This window comes from Talpa occidentalis, unplaced genomic scaffold, assembly GCF_014898055.3.
Source record: "Talpa occidentalis isolate TD23 unplaced genomic scaffold, MPIMG_talOcc4v2.1 talOcc4.6, whole genome shotgun sequence".
Classification (NCBI taxonomy): Eukaryota; Metazoa; Chordata; class Mammalia; order Eulipotyphla; family Talpidae; genus Talpa; species Talpa occidentalis.
Genome location: NW_023604972.1, coordinates 96,350,796 through 96,366,710, shown reverse-complemented (window position 1 = coordinate 96,366,710; position 15,915 = coordinate 96,350,796). Strand labels below are relative to the sequence as shown.

At 36.8% G+C, this 15,915-nt stretch overlaps 1 long non-coding RNA gene across 3 annotated transcripts in view; it reads right to left on the bottom strand.

The window, feature by feature from the left end:
• The window catches only part of LOC119261126 (uncharacterized), a 224,117-nt gene that overhangs the window by 49,306 nt on the left and 158,896 nt on the right, over positions 1-15,915 (bottom strand). For 2 of the 3 annotated variants that reach the window (XR_008549228.1, XR_008549227.1), the window contains exon 3: positions 446-529. This is a non-coding gene — a long non-coding RNA (uncharacterized LOC119261126). Of the gene's footprint in view, positions 1-445; positions 530-14,825; positions 15,001-15,915 lie in introns of those variants that run through there. The other variant, XR_005128934.2, reaches the window with a different exon arrangement.

Sequence of the window (15,915 nt, the reverse complement as noted above, 5' to 3'; positions counted from 1 at the left end):
TAGGGGAATGAGCCTTAGGGAGATAATTAGGTTTAGGTGAGATCATGAAGGTAGGACCCCCTTTGGGGATTAATGCCATTGTTAGAAAGGAAGGGACACTAGATCTTTCTTTCTCTGCCATGTGAAGAAGATACCACGAGAAGGTGGTGGGCTGCAAGCTAAGATGAGGGTTGAAACCAAGAACAAATCGGCCATTAACTTGATCTTGGACTTCCCAGTCTCCAGAACTACAAGAAATAAATCTCTGTTCTTTAAGCCACTGGCCTATTGAATCTTGTTATGGTAGCCCATGTAACAAAGACAATCTATATCCCCTGCCTGCCACTCTCACCCATTGCTGTAATATGAAATTCAGACTTGGTGAAAAGGCCATATGACAATTTCATTTCCTAATAACTTCCATCCCTGAACCCAGCACCCTCACCAGCCGCGCTGATCCACTTACAGTTCTCAGAGTGTCTTGCTGTCCTAGGACCTGCTTCCTTGGTCTCTGCACTTCCTTCTTCCTGCAATGCTCTTTGCCTTTTGTCTGCAAGACAAATATCTTTATTTTTGAGATTTTTTTCTCTAGAGTCCTCTCTTCTGGGAGGTTTCTCCTGACTCTCCAGGGAATCTTTATTAAAGTGCACCCTGAACATATATCCTTACTATCTAGAGATATATATCTATGTCTATGCCTACAGACATAGGCATATGTGAATTCATGATTCATTCTATTCATGGTTCTCTCTATAGAGAGAGTGTATCCTGTCCTATTAGATCAGAACTTCTCAAAGTATCTGTCGTAAAGGAGCAAAATTTTTAAAGACTCATCATCATGAACTAATAATTTTACAAAATATAAGAAACTTCATAGAAAGATGGAATAAAAAGATAAACAATCTCAATTTTTGATCATTATATTCAGGATATTTAAAATTATTGTAAATGTACATTGTACACTTTAAAGATACACTTTCAATTTCTTACTTACCCTGCCATGTTAAACATGGTGTAGATAAGCAGTGACCCCTGGACCACGCTGTATGATTAACACTGTACTTGAAAACCTTAATGCTACATGTGTTGGAACTTTAAATATAGGTCGAATATTTACTTAATAGCAGAGATCACCTTTTATTGATTTTTATGCCAAAACAACTATTAAGGCATCTAACACACTTTCAGTACCTGGTGGTTATTCTGTGGAGGGACAGGTCAAGAGACACCAGCACCAGGCTCAGTTCTTTTGGCTAGGCATATGTCCTCCCTTTTTGTGACATTCTGGACATTGAATTCTTATTAGTCTTTTCTTAAGATCACAATGGAAATAATAAAAACCAGTTGACAGGGTAAGAAACACATGAAGCCAATATTTTCAGTTATGGTCTTTGTTGATTCAAAAAGTTAGAGCAAAAAGAGATAAGAAGAGCACACAGTGGGAAAGGCAGGCTCCTTTCACCATGGCTGAGATGCTGCCCATCGCCCTCATCCTCTGCTGTCTCTGCCACTCCACTCTCTTCCTTCTTAAATGCCTGGATCTTTGCTGCCCACAGGGCTTCCTCTGGCCTTATTCAAGCTACCTCCTTCCCCACCTCTGCTACTAACTCACCTGTCAAAGTACTACAGGCACAACATTTGGCAGACTTTGAGAGAAAAAACTAAGTGGTATTCTCTTGTAGCACCACTCAGAAAGCGAGACTTAGAACTTAGATATTCATCTTTTTAAAAAGCCTCTCTATACCTTCCACTCAGTTGGTTATCTCCAAATGTCACTGGAACCCTGAGTTTTTCATAGTTTCTTCCCCACCTCCTTTAGCTGCATTTGAGTGTTAGTCTCTCATTCATGAGGTTCGTTTCTTGTGCAAGCAGTTTTTTTCTCTCTGACTTTTGTAGTCTTTTTCCAAACTATTGGATATGTGATAGATAGATACAGGTTAATATTACAAAATGTACTGTAGCATGCTTTGCAGCCGAAATGCCTAATCTCAATAAGTGTTAGTAAAAACCAGTGTCGAAGCACTAAGGTAGACATCAGAGAGGAGCAAAGCATGCTACAGTACATTTTGTAATATTAACCTGTATCTATCTATCACATATCCAATAGTTTGGAAAAAGACTACAAAAGTCATTTTCCAAACTATTGGATATGTGATAGATCAGTTGTATGGGGGAATATAAAAATAAAATTTATTATTTAAAAAAAAAAAAAACACTATTTCTGCTTCTTTTCTTTTTTCAGAATTGTTTGTTTTTCTTCTCCTTGCTGCTTCTCCTTCCCTGCCTTGTCCTCCTCTCCCCCACCCCAACTAGATAACACAAAACTTCAGAGAAACACAAGTAAAATAAGCTATGCGTTTGAGAAAATCTGCATGCAACAGAAAAGCTTTATTCCATGCACAATAGTTGCCTGTCTCTTTACTATAGATGATTTAGGGATGATGAATCCTTAAAAACTTACTGGATGTGAGCTTATTGGTGTGATCCCATCTCTCTGAATTATAGGCAGTATTCTACATCAATGTTACCTCAATAAAAAAATGTCAAAACCAATTTTAAAAAAATGCCTTCAGCAGGTTATGTTTAGTGTTTGCAAAAAGATGATATTCTTGTTTGAAATATTAACATTATATTCTATTTTAATCTCATAATATTCATTTTTAACAATCAGATATACACCACACCAAAATACGTGACGCAAGTTCATTTAGAAGATGATGTGTTTTCAGTGTCTCTTTTATATATCTAGAAAAAATTGAGATGTAATCTATATACCTTAACACTCACACTCATAAAGTATACAATTTTATGGCTTTTGGTATATTCACAAGAGTGTGCAACAATCAACATTTTCTAATTTTCATCACCCCCCAAAAGAAACTCTATAACCATAAGAAGTGATTCCCTGCTTTGCCACTGCTAATCACTAATGTTTCTCTCCCCATGAATCATTCTTGACAATTCATATAAATATATATGGAATGATATGTTTCCTTATGCATCCAGTTTCTTTTTACTTCATGATGTCTTCATGTCATCCACATTTTAGTGTTTATCAATACCTTACTTCTATGGATGAATAATAATCTATTATATGGATACACTTAAGATTTTGTATATCCATTCATCAGTTGATCGGCACTTGAGTTTTTCCTTTTTGGTTATTATGAATATTTATGCTATGAATATTCATGTGCAAGTTTTGTGTGTGAACATATGTTTTCAATTCTCTTGGGTATATACATAGGAGTGGAATTGCTAGGAAACTATATTTAACCTTTTGAGGATCTGCCAAACTGTCTTAAAAGCAGCTGTACTGTTTTGCATTCTCATCAATGTCATATAAAAATTGCACAGGGCAGAGTTAAATAGTCAAGGAAGACTTTCTACAAGACTATTATAGCAGGAGAGAGACATTGAACTCAGCTCCAAATAGGGCAGGTTAAATAGTCAAGGAAGACTTTCTACAAGACTATTATAGCAGGAGAAAGACATTGAACTCAGCTCCAAATACAACAGGGGCAGCTGAAGACATAACCAACTGGCAGAGTGAGGGAGTCAGCAGCTGGAAATTTTAGTTAGGGATAAAGTTGGGTGATTCTTGCTAAACTGGATCAGTAGTCTAAGGCTGACAGGCCAAGGATGACATCTATTGGGGATGAGGGCTCAGAGGAGCATGATTAAAGTTGATCAGGAAGGGAATGTTTGTCACCAGCAATATATGGGTGATTGAATTTCTCCATTAACACTTGTTATTTTCCATCTTTTTTATTATAACTGCCCTAGTGGGTATGAAGTAGTATCATCTCATTGAGACTTTGGTTTTCATTTCTCTAATGAATAATGATTTGAATATCTTTTCATGTGCTTGTTGACCACTTGTATAGTCAAATTCTCCACTATTAAACTGGATAATATGCTTTTTAAATTTTTGAGTCACAAGAATTCTTTATATATAATGGAAAATAGATCCTTATCAGATACATAATTTGGATTTTCTTTTCATATTCTTTTTTTTTCATGCTTAGAAAATGTGTTTATTAAAGGAGAAAGTAAAGATTTTGACGACAAATCTTTTCCCTAAACTTTAAGACTGAGTTCGTTTTTATACAAGTAGCAACAAAATAGCTATTGAAAATTTTCAAAAGAAAACTGATTTCAAAAGAAAGATGTAACCATTTCTGAACAAAGATCCAATCTTGATAAATTTGAGAACGTATACTTATTCAGGCAGTAATTTTTTTTCCCTCCACTGAATATCCAGTTCCTATTTAGAGGAATGCATTTTGGACATAAGAATAAGTTAACATTCATTGAATGAATGAATTAAGGAAGGAAGGAGATTCACTACATAAAAGTTCATTTCTTGGGATAAAATGTTAAAGTGTATTTAACACATTGAGTTGAATTAGGAAGCAAAATGAAGAGGAATTATTCATCATAAATTTAAGTTCCTCCTATTACCTATGTTTTCTTTTTTTAATTTAAATTTTATTTTTATATTCCCCATACAATTACGACCCCCTTATTTTGACCCCAATCTCTCCTTTCCTTGCCCCTCACCCCCCATAGAGTGTCTCTGGTTCATAGTTGTTTGTTGATTTTGATATTTTCTTTCTTATAGTTATTCTTTTTCCTGGTCCCTTATTTAAGTTTTCTAGATTCCTGCTATGAGTGAGACCATCCGGTATTTTTCTTTTTCTTTCTGGCTTATTTCGCTGAGCATGATCCCTTCCAGCTCCATCCATGTTGCTGCAAATTGCATGTATTTATCTTTTTTGAATGCTGAGTAATATTCCATGGTGTATATGTACCACATCTTCTTGATCCAGTCATCTATTTTTGGGCATTTGGGCTGTTTCCAAAGCTTAGCTATTGTAAACAGTGCTGCTATAAACATAGGGGTGCAGGTGCTCTTTGGAATGGATGTTTCTGTGTCCTTTGGGTAAATACCTAGGAGTGGAATTGCTGGATCATATGGAAACTCTATGTTTAGTAGGTCAAGAAATCTCCACACAGCTCTTGAATGAAGCTTGACTACTACCTAACACCATGCACAAAAACCAACTCAAAATGGATTAAAGAACTAAACATAAGACCTGAAACCATAAAATACATAGAAGGAAATATAGGTGAAACACTACATGATATGCACACCAAAGACATCTTTACAGACACATCATCCAAAGCAGTGATAGTAAAGGCAAAGATAAACAGCTGGGTCTTTTCATATTCTTGACAGTGTCCTATGAAGCACAAAAGTGAGTAGTTTAATGAAGTCTGCTTTATTTTTTCTTTGGTATCCTCATTTCATTTTAAACATTATTTTTATACAATTAACACAAAATAATAGGAGTAATAATTTCAGATGTTAATATGCATTAAAATCACCTGAAAGTTTGTGAAAAACACTGATTCCCTCATCTTGTTCTAAGGCACACTGCTCTGTAGGTATGGATCTAGACTTACTAATCTGAATTTTTCATAAGTTCAGGAGATTCTCATATACAAGGTCTAGAGACCAGATTGTGGTCAAAACACACTGTCTTCTAAGTAAAGAGCCTACTTGAGAGACCACCCAGTTTACACCCCTGTGATGGACCCACCCTTGGGTGACTCCCAATGAATCATGCCCCAGTGCTTTCCCTTTCTTTGAGCAGAGGGAAACTGACTTACTTCGAATCAACCGAATATAGCAAAGATGAAGTCTTGTTACTCCTGTGATTGTGTTTTTTTACATAAGCTTCCAATTTAGTGAACTAGAGAGAAATTCTCCCCCTGTCTGTGAAGAAGCAAACAGTCATGGTCTAGAGCCCAGTCATGGTCTAGAGCTAGGAACCTGGGTGACTTCCTGTGCTGACAACCAAAAAAGAAGTGATGGCCTTCAATCATTCATTTTCCACAAGAACTAAATTCTCTCAATCTGAGTAAGAATAGAAGCAGATTCTTCCCTATTCAAGCCTCCAAATCAAGCCAGCACATTTCTTACAACCTGATGAGATCCTGGGCAGGAGACAATGCAAAGCCATGCAGAACTTCTGATAAACAGATATGATGACATAAATGTGATTTCTGATGCCACTAAATTTATAGCAATTTGTTACAGAATTGGAAAATAAAACTCTTCTAAATCTGTACTTCAAAATCTATACCACCCTTTCATAAATGCAAATATGTAAATTTAACACTCCTTTAATGTTGCATAAAATAAAAAAAAATACCTTGACCAAAAAAATAAATAAATAAAAGCAACGGCATAAAGAACTGCTTTGTTTTCTAAGTCTATAAAGCTCTATATCTAATTTTGATATTTTCCTGAATGCTCAAATGAATTTTAAAGAGATTAAGTGACTTGTCCAAAGTCACAAATCTAGTTGTGACTGTGACCATCATATGCTCTTTCCTTTCTAAATAGTTTCTTCAACCTTCTGGAAGAATGAGACAAGCTTAAGGTTATGGAGATAATTTTTCCAAAGGAAATATGATGGCAAGTGGCCTGAAAAGAATTCTTCCAGTTGGTAAATATGTTAATAGGAAAGGTCTGTTGATGTATAAATATTAAATCACATATAATTGCACATTTTAAATGTCATCTTTATTGCAAAGATTAAAATGACTTGAAATCAGTGCTATTTGAGAAACTCTTTCATAGCAAACAAAATTAACCAGCATAGTGTCTGTGGGACTGAGATGGTACAAAAATCAGTTGGGGGCACTGGTTAAAGATACACATCCCCAACTTCCTGAGCAGGGACCTGGGAAATCTGTGTGTTAGAAGTGCCCAGGCAAGTCTGATGTTTAGGTATATTAGGCAGACGGCATAATATGAGAAATATTTATTAACTGAGTAATTAACAGATAGATTTATGTGTAGATATTCAACTTTTTAATCACTAATATACACACCCAGCTTCCATATTGGGTTTTAGGGGAAGTTTAAGGGAGAACATCTACATGGAAATATTTTATTGGTTAAGTTAACTTCTAACTCCTTTTCTGTTTAAAAATAAGAACCATGGGTAATGGAAGTATTTATACTCATAATATATTTTTTGGATTTATTGTTGCTAATCATGTTAATGAACTTGTCCCACCTGCCCTGAGAGGAGGACAAGCAAAGGGCAATTGGAGATTTCTCAGATGGACAAGGGTGATCAAATAGAAAAATGAGATGAAAGGAGGGGCCTCCCTGGTGGCACAAGGTGTTAAGACACAACCTATGAAGGTATCTGAAGCCACTGCAGCATGAGTTCAATCCCCGGCCAGGGAGCTACCCACATGGTGCAGCAGACCTTTCCTGTCTCACCTACTGCTCCCCTCAGCAGTGAATTTCAGTTAATCTGCCTGTTCTGCTCCCCACTCTGTCTCTGTTGAGTCCTCTCACCTCCCACACCTCTGGCCTATACTCCAGTTCTTGTATGCATTAATAAATAAATTTTTAAAAAAAAAGGAGATGAAAGGAAAGTTTTGATGGTTTCTCAGTTTTTAATAATCTCACATAATCAGAATTTAAATCCCTTGTAGATTAACTGAGTGGCCTAAAAGGAAGATTTGAAAGACTTTCTTTTTTTTTTTTTCATCCTGTAACTGACTTCTGAGACCTTGTGGCTGGCAATAGGTCTTGCCAATTTTGATATATTAGTTGCAAATTAATCAGGAACATGTGTGGACTATACGTATTTATAATATTAAATAGAGGAAAGGTGTTTGAAACATATATTTGGTTAATGGCAAAGTCTAAATATTTCAAATAGCTTGTGGTATTTTCAGAAAACAAAAATATTTCCACTCTGTTACCAGTCTAACTTCAATGTATTTGTATAGTGCTCATTTAACCCCAAACACAAATTAACAGAAAGGTTCATACTGCAAAATAACTTACACTTTTACTAGCTCATGATCACTTGGTTGGTCTCTATTCTTTTTAGTCAATCACACACTCTTTAATGCTCATTCTTCCACCCCCCATCACCTAATCCCCCTCCACATTACAACACAGGAATAGCACATATGTGAGTATTCAAAGTTCAGTACTATCTATTCCCATATCTGACATATTCCCCTGGTTGGTAGTCTTTAATGAATAGTACATAAAATTCTGTGTTTCTGCATATATTCTCCTATGTATGACTTTAAAAATATCAATTATTTTGTCTATATATCATAAATGCATTTTTGAAAATTGATAAATTGATGTCAAACAGCCTGCTTATTCTAAATTATTCACTTAATTCCATGGTATAAATCCTTCATGAACTATAATTGCTTAGATTTTTAAAAAAGTACAGACTCATTTTATATGGAGTTTAGGTTTTAAATGCCTATTAGGTAAAAATTTCATGTAGTCAAAATGTCCCTTAAAAAATACCGTCACAGGCTCTGAATACATTCTCTTGTATACAACTACTCTGAGCAATTCTTTAGCACATTAGAGTTTGTGAACTGCTTAGTCAGACTCAAGGAAAGTACAGAAAAGAGTTGCTATGCAGATGTCTCAGTAGCCAAGACCCTTCTGCCTGTAAGAACCTGTGAAATTCCTGTGGAGCAAGGGGAGGGATGGGTAGAATATTCTAAAATGCTCCTTTTTGTAGGCATTCTTTTCTGAGGTAATAATGAGGTCACATTTTAGAAAGGCCTGTTTCTATCTACACATCAGCTGAAGAGCATTTAAATGCAACTCTGCTGATTTAATTAGCTTGGGGGAGAAAGTCAATTCAAACAATATAAGTTTGTGCTTTTGTGTTACTCCTTGCAATGAAAAAGAAATCAACACAAATGAAGAAAAGCATTGCAGGTAGGATTATAATAGTTTTTGTTATGCAAACAAACAACAACAACAAAATTCATCATGGAAATTGAAGTCATGTTTAGGAACATAAATGCAAGAAGCAGAGTAAGAGTAGATCATGGGGCCTCCCTGCAGGTGCAGGGAGTTAAATGTCAGCACCATGAAACTATTCACAGCCACTGCAGCATGAGTACTATCCCCAGGCAGGGAGGTGACCCACATGGCGCAGCAGACCTCTCCCGACTCTCCCACTGCCCCCCTCATCAGTGTATTTCAGTGGATCTGCCTGTTCTGCTCCCCACTCTGTCTCTGGTGAATCCTCTCATACATCGTCCCCACCTCTGGCCTATACCCCAGTTCTTGTATGCATGAATAAATAATTTTTTTTTTAAAAAGAACAGATCGTGAAGGGGACTTCTCAAGTTTTCTAGTGCATATTGGAAATCCATTCAAATGCATATTGCAGTCTGAGATTTTGCATATCTGACAAACATCAGATGATGCCATGCTTCTAGCCCCCACGTCACCACACTGAATGGCAAGGTTATAGTTGACTCATGTGGGACCAACATCCACAGATGCTGAAATCACATTAACTGCAGGTGTAGACTAAAGGATAACAGTAATTACAAACCAAAAAAAAAAACTATAAACTAAACAATAACATTAAGTTGATCCATTATTTTATATCATAAGCAGTTGTTATAGTCTTTGCTTTCATCAAGTATTATTTTTATATTCACATTGTCAAATCCAATATTAAACAGAAACCATATAGAGGGTTTTCTTTAGAAACAGAATCCAATATGATCCAGATTATGGAACTTGCACAGGGTAATAATTTTATGTCAGTGATGCTAATAGGAAAAGATGACAATGAAAACAACTTGTGAAGCATGGAAGCTTTATAAACTGTTTACATGAAACAACTTCTTCACCTAGTGAGTTGCTAATATGGTCGTTTTATGATTATGGACTAGACTTGGAGGCAAAAACAAAACCAAAAAAATGCCATTGTTTTAGTAAATTCATTAAGATAGCTATTCCATATACAAAAGGCACAATGAAACTCCCATAATTATCAAATTGATCAGAATTTATTATGTGACTGAATTTACTAAACAGTTTGATCAAAACAGTTCATTTTGCTCAAAATTCTAACACCCCTATTTTTGAAGTTTTTTTTTAAATGTAGTCAGCTACAGATGTCAAGTAACCCAACAGAACATTGTCAAAAAGATTCTGCTAATTCAGTTTTTCTGGAAATGGAATTCTAGGGTTACTTTAATAAAGCCTTTAAAATTGGAGATAACTCAATAGATCTGAAAAGAACAAGAAGAAGAAAGGACTCCCCCAAGAACCAAAAGAAATAATGTAAAAAGAAGACAATAGAAGTATTTATATAGAACAGATAATAAATGTATAGAGTCATATAAATTCTAGCAAAGAAAATCTGTTCTGACAACCTACAATATTAAATTGATTAGAAAAGTTTTGGAACATTACCAAGGTCCATGAAAGGCATGGGAAATCATTTCAAAGGAAAGGGGGGAACCATCTTCTGTATTGAAGAATATTACAGTACAATAATAGACCAAGACCAAGAGTTTTTGGAAAGTTGCCATGTGTTCCATGGAAGAAGAAATAACATATAACCATATGTGTAATTATATCAGATACCAGTTCAGCTAATGTTTTATTACCAATGTCAAGTGATTTGAAGTACCCAAGAAATGTCAGGACAGACCAGTGTTTTGGATTTGCATTTTACTTTTGTGTGAGAAGAAATGATAAATTATTTTGTAATATCTGATTAATAAACCTGAACTTTCCTCTTCTCCACTTTGCCTGCCATAAATGTTAAGTATAAAGAATGAAAGGAGATGGCTTTCCTGACTACTCACTTGGATGCATTACCACTTCAAGCTCAGGGAGCACATGAGTTTATAAAATGCGCTGCTACGTGAACTCAGTTCAAGGAAAGACTGAGAACTATTTAAACAGATTGAATTGGTCCTCGAACTTCAGGTAAGAAAGAGTCAGCTGAGAAACTTGTCAAAGCACATATTCCCAAGGCCCTCCTTCAGAAGTTCTGATTCAGTAAGCGTGAGATGAGACTCATACATTTTTTCCCTTTTTGTTTTTATTGAGGTAACATTAGTTTGTAACACTGTACACGTTTTAGCACCACAGCAACTGTATATATCATAACACCAACCAATCAACTCTTTCTACCTATTGGCTCTCACTCCTTCCCCTCTGATATCTACCCTTCAGAGTGGATGGTTGTCAGAGTTTAATGGTTTGTTTTATTTGTTCAGTTGATGTTTTTCCTTTATATTCCACAAATGAATGAAATCATATGGTATTTTTCTTTTCCTTCTGAATTATTTCACTTCACCTATTGTCAAGTTCCATCTGTGTTGTTGCAAATAGCACAATTTCATCTTTTTAAGGGCTGAGTAATATTCCATTGTATCTGCCACATCACGAACATTTTAAATGTGAGAGAAAAAAGATTTTTCCCCAGAAAATTCACATATACAGTGCTTGGTCTGTCAATGAAAAGCAGTTCCTTGAGTACACGGCTCTTCAACTCAAGAGTTCTGATGCAGGGCCTCCCCGGTGGCGCAGCGCTTGAGTGCTGGGTTGCAAAGCTGCCCCAGCCTCTGCAGCACTGGTTCGATCCCCGGCTGCTCCCCGGACACCCGAGGAGGGTTCCTCATGACACGCAGACCTCTCCTGCCGCCCGCTGCTCCCCTCAGCAGTGTACTTCGGTCCTTCTGTCTGCTCTGCTCCCCGCTCTGGCTCTGGTGAATAATCTCACCCTCCTGCGCTTCTGACTGTACCCAGTGCTTGTATAAATAAATAAATAAATCTTAAAATATATATATATATATATATATATATATAAAGAGTTCTGATGCAGTACTTTTGTGTTACAGAGACAAGAGTTGAAGGCCCAGGTGGGTTTTCTAAATGAAGCTGAGCAGGGAAGATTGGAAGCATCTGGGATGGAAAGGGTTAAAGCAGTAGTGATAATTTCCATTTTAAGAACTTCTAAGTCAGGGTTCTGAGCATTTTCCACTTTGATATCTTATAGACATGAAAAACATTTCAGGGATGTGTTTTGACAATGATTTTTCATTTTATGTCAGTTTTGAGTAAAATATAAAATAAAAAAAATATCTACAATTAATTTAGTAATATATTAATTTATATTTAACATATTACAACTGTTAACATAGTCTTATATTATATCTTATATTTAATTTATTATTATTATTTTTTTACTTTTACTGGTTGCATCAGGAAAGACCAGAAATAATACTTGGATAGTAAACAATGAGGTACATTCCAATTTTGGGTATTTTGTTATAAAAAGAACCCAGCTACTTCTCTGTTCACCACAGCTTGCCTAGGGCTCTGGGGCTCTGATGTGCCTGGCAGGCAACTGTGCTACAAGAGGCCTGGGGAAGATGCCGAGTGTCCTGAGAACTCCAGCCTCTTGGGCGTGAACATTAGAGTAGATTTACCAAAGAGAACCTCTCTATCCACCACCCTGAGGCCAGCCTTGGGGAGACCCAGCTGGTACAGATGCTTTCCCAGGGTAATTTATACTCTGCCAGAGCTGGTACTGGAGTGGAGCCCAGGTGGTGCCCACGCTAGCTGTGGGTGGCCCTGCATGAGCTACTGGAGGGGGTGACTGCCTTACTCTTGCTTGTGGGCTGATGGAAACTTTGGAATGATGGTGGATGGCAAAGAGTTGAGGGGTGTTAAACTACTAAGTCCATTTGCAGAAGAGACTGTGAAGTGGTGGTTTGTACACTTACAATAAACATGGGTGAAGTTAGGTGTATATTTTATTTTACTGTTATTCATTATCTTTATAGCTTAAAGCTTATGAACAATGCTTGGTGAGCGTTTGGACTCTTCAAATCAAACAATTACTTATCGTATTCACCTGTCTACAGGAATCATGTCTTGAAAATCATTATTCTAAATATTCAAAATCATTGTCCACAGTTGGGCACATAATGTGCCACCTTATATTACAATTCTTAGATTATATATTTTTTTATATTCATGTTCTTCATCTCCTTCATTTGGATTATAAACTATCTGAACAGAGAAATTATATATGACATTTAATGCCCAAGATGTTCAGGAGTAAAAAGCCTTATTCTGAAGAGAGCCTTAGTAAGGAATGAGAGAAAGAAGATTTATTTAGTTTCCCCTTTGTGCCAAGGATTGTGGTGGGTGCTTTACATTTATAATGACTATTGAAGTTAACTCCATGTCCTTCACTCCAACTCCTTCCTTTGTTCAGCAACAAATAAATGATTTCTAAACTGCCTAGTTCCGTCATGGCAGAGGTTTCCCTGATTACAAAGTAGAACGTTCCTATTTGGTATGATTTGATAGGTTGTTTTGGGGATCTGGTTATGCTCAAATTTTTCAAATGTAAATTAAAGGTAACAGTGTTGCAAGGTCCACAAAATAACCTACCAACCCATATCAGCCCAAAACAAAAGTTATACTATTAGGTACCAGGGGAAGCCTGTAATCCCGTTCCCTTGCCCTTGATGAATTCTGGAACCCAGGCCGAAATCACTCAGAGCATGATATTCACCTAAATGAGTCATGGCACTAACAATGGGCATGAAACCTAAATTGGACAATGAGAACAAAGGAAAGACTTGTTTTCTCTTTTGGAGATGAGTTTAGGATGGAACCAAAGCTCTGGACAGCAGGTTAATGGAAAACCCTTGATATCATAGAGTCGTTAAATCAATCAACCAAGGCTAAATTGGTTTGTGGCAGTTATTTCCCATTTGGTCTCCATACCGATCTTCTACCTTTCTCACCCTGTTCTCTGCCCTGAAAGATGAACTACTGTACATGGACCTAGGTGGACGAACTTTTTTTGTCAGCTGGCTTCTGGTTGATTTTAACCAATGGGAAATACTGCAGGCCATGGAAACAAGGAAAACGGATAAGGTCAGCATATCTATTCGGATACAAAGTCCTGCCTTGGAACACCCTCTTATATGAGATAATAAATTCCCTACTATTTAGACCAGGTTGGGTCAAGTTTCCCATTACAGTAAAACCTGTCCTGCTGATAGATAAATTATCACATGTAAACCTGAGCAAAAGTTAAGGTAGTGTCATTGTCACTCAATGTCCATCTGCCTTTTCTTAAAATTATTTAAATTTCAATCACCTGATCAATGTGTCTGATTTGTCCACGAGACAGCAGAGGGGTCTGATTTTTAAAACCAGGAGTGTCAGTCAGATTGCAGCACTGCTGCTGGCCGCCTCCTGCTGACTTTGACTTATCTATCCTTATTCAGAACCTCAATGGAGCTATTATTTGCTGAACTCTAACTGAAGAGAGTGTTTTATCTCATAAGACCAAGATCTGGGCAAGGGAGGTTACAATCAAACGATTGCTATAGCTCCTGAATTGTTTTCAAACCCTAACAATTGGCTTCTCACTACTCAATTAAATAACTCTTAAGGGAAAGCAATTTAATTGACTTTCCAAACCTCATCCTTTTCTGGCTCACATTTCTTTTAGGATAACTTACCCTCTCTGTAAAAGAAGTATCTGCTCAACCTCTTCAGATCTGGGGGAGATTTGTTTCAAAGTAGAAATAGCAGGCAAATTGCTTTGTTCCCAGAAGCAGTTTTGGAAGGAGGGGCCAAGGGTGGGAAGGATATAGAGGGGTTTATACCATGACTGACCCTTCCTTCACATCACCAGGATCCCAGAGACCTTAACAAGTTAGTTCTAGTTGACCCTGACAGTGCTAAATGTCACATCTCTAATATATTCCACTTAATATTTCCTGAAGGATTTTCCTCGTCCTGGAAGAAAGTTGGGGAGATAGTAAACCTTGCAGACTTTGCAGGTGGGTTCTTGGATCATGTGAAATCTGGATGTAATAGATTTTAGTAAACAACTGATCCTTAAACTAGTTCAACGGGTGTTGAGTCAAAATTTATGCCAGACCTCCAAGACGTTAGGAGGGAGGAAAGCCAAACTCCATACCTGTAATTACATTCTGTTGATTTGTCTGAAGTCACTCCTTTTTGTCACTTCAGGTCTGCACACAGCTCTCAGGAGACAATGATGGCATTGTTGGTGTGCACAGTGCTGGCGGAACGGGGGGTGCAGAAAAGCAAACTTGTATTATGTGCATTTCACTGCAAGATACGACTCATGCAGCAGAATCTGGCAATGATTATGAGGCTGAAATAAGCACATATAGTAACAAACAAAGCAACCAAATTATGTGTTTAACATAATAGTAATTTTAAAAGCTTTATAGGCATCATTTTGAACTATCTACTGCCATGAGTCCTGAGGGCTTCCTTCTACTTTGGGGGACACTGAAAAATGAACAGTGACAGGAAGCTGGGCTAGAGTGTGGGCTCAGCCCTTAGTTGTCTTTTGTGTGTGAGCAATTGTTTTAAAGTTTAAATGCAATATTCAGGGTATCATTTGTCGCCACAAATTACCCCTTGGATAGTGTACTGTGAGTGCCAGCTTCTCTGGGGTACCTTATGTATTTTACAAGTGGTTCCATCAAACAATGATTATTATTCTTCAAGAAATTATCCAGAGTGGCTTATTACATGACAGACATGTGGTTTTAGTTTTGTTGGAAACGCAGAACAAAGGGCTTGAGAGTGTTTCTATTCATTATCTGAGCTGTGTGGCTCTGAGGAAACATCAGAGAGTTCATTATTCAAATGAGAATATTTTCTTGCCTTTCATTTTCAGTTTTATTTTTATATATCCATGACATTTCAGCAAGCAAGCTGCCTCCTCTAGAAGCACCATCTGCTTTTCTTTTCAAGTGCGACACCATCTGAGAGAATACCTTCACACTCAGAGAAATACATGTGGACTGAGGGGGCTAGTTTTGTTAATTATATATGTGATTATGTTAATAATATATATGATCGTGATTATTTTTGCTGATTTTATATATGAGTATGAATATATACATCCCCAGGTATATAACTTATATATGTGTGCTTTTTTGTTTGTATGCTTGTTTATTGCTAGAGCCTAGATGTATAACTGAGATGTTTGACCTAATAAGTCATCTAAAGGAAAAATCTCCAATTCAATT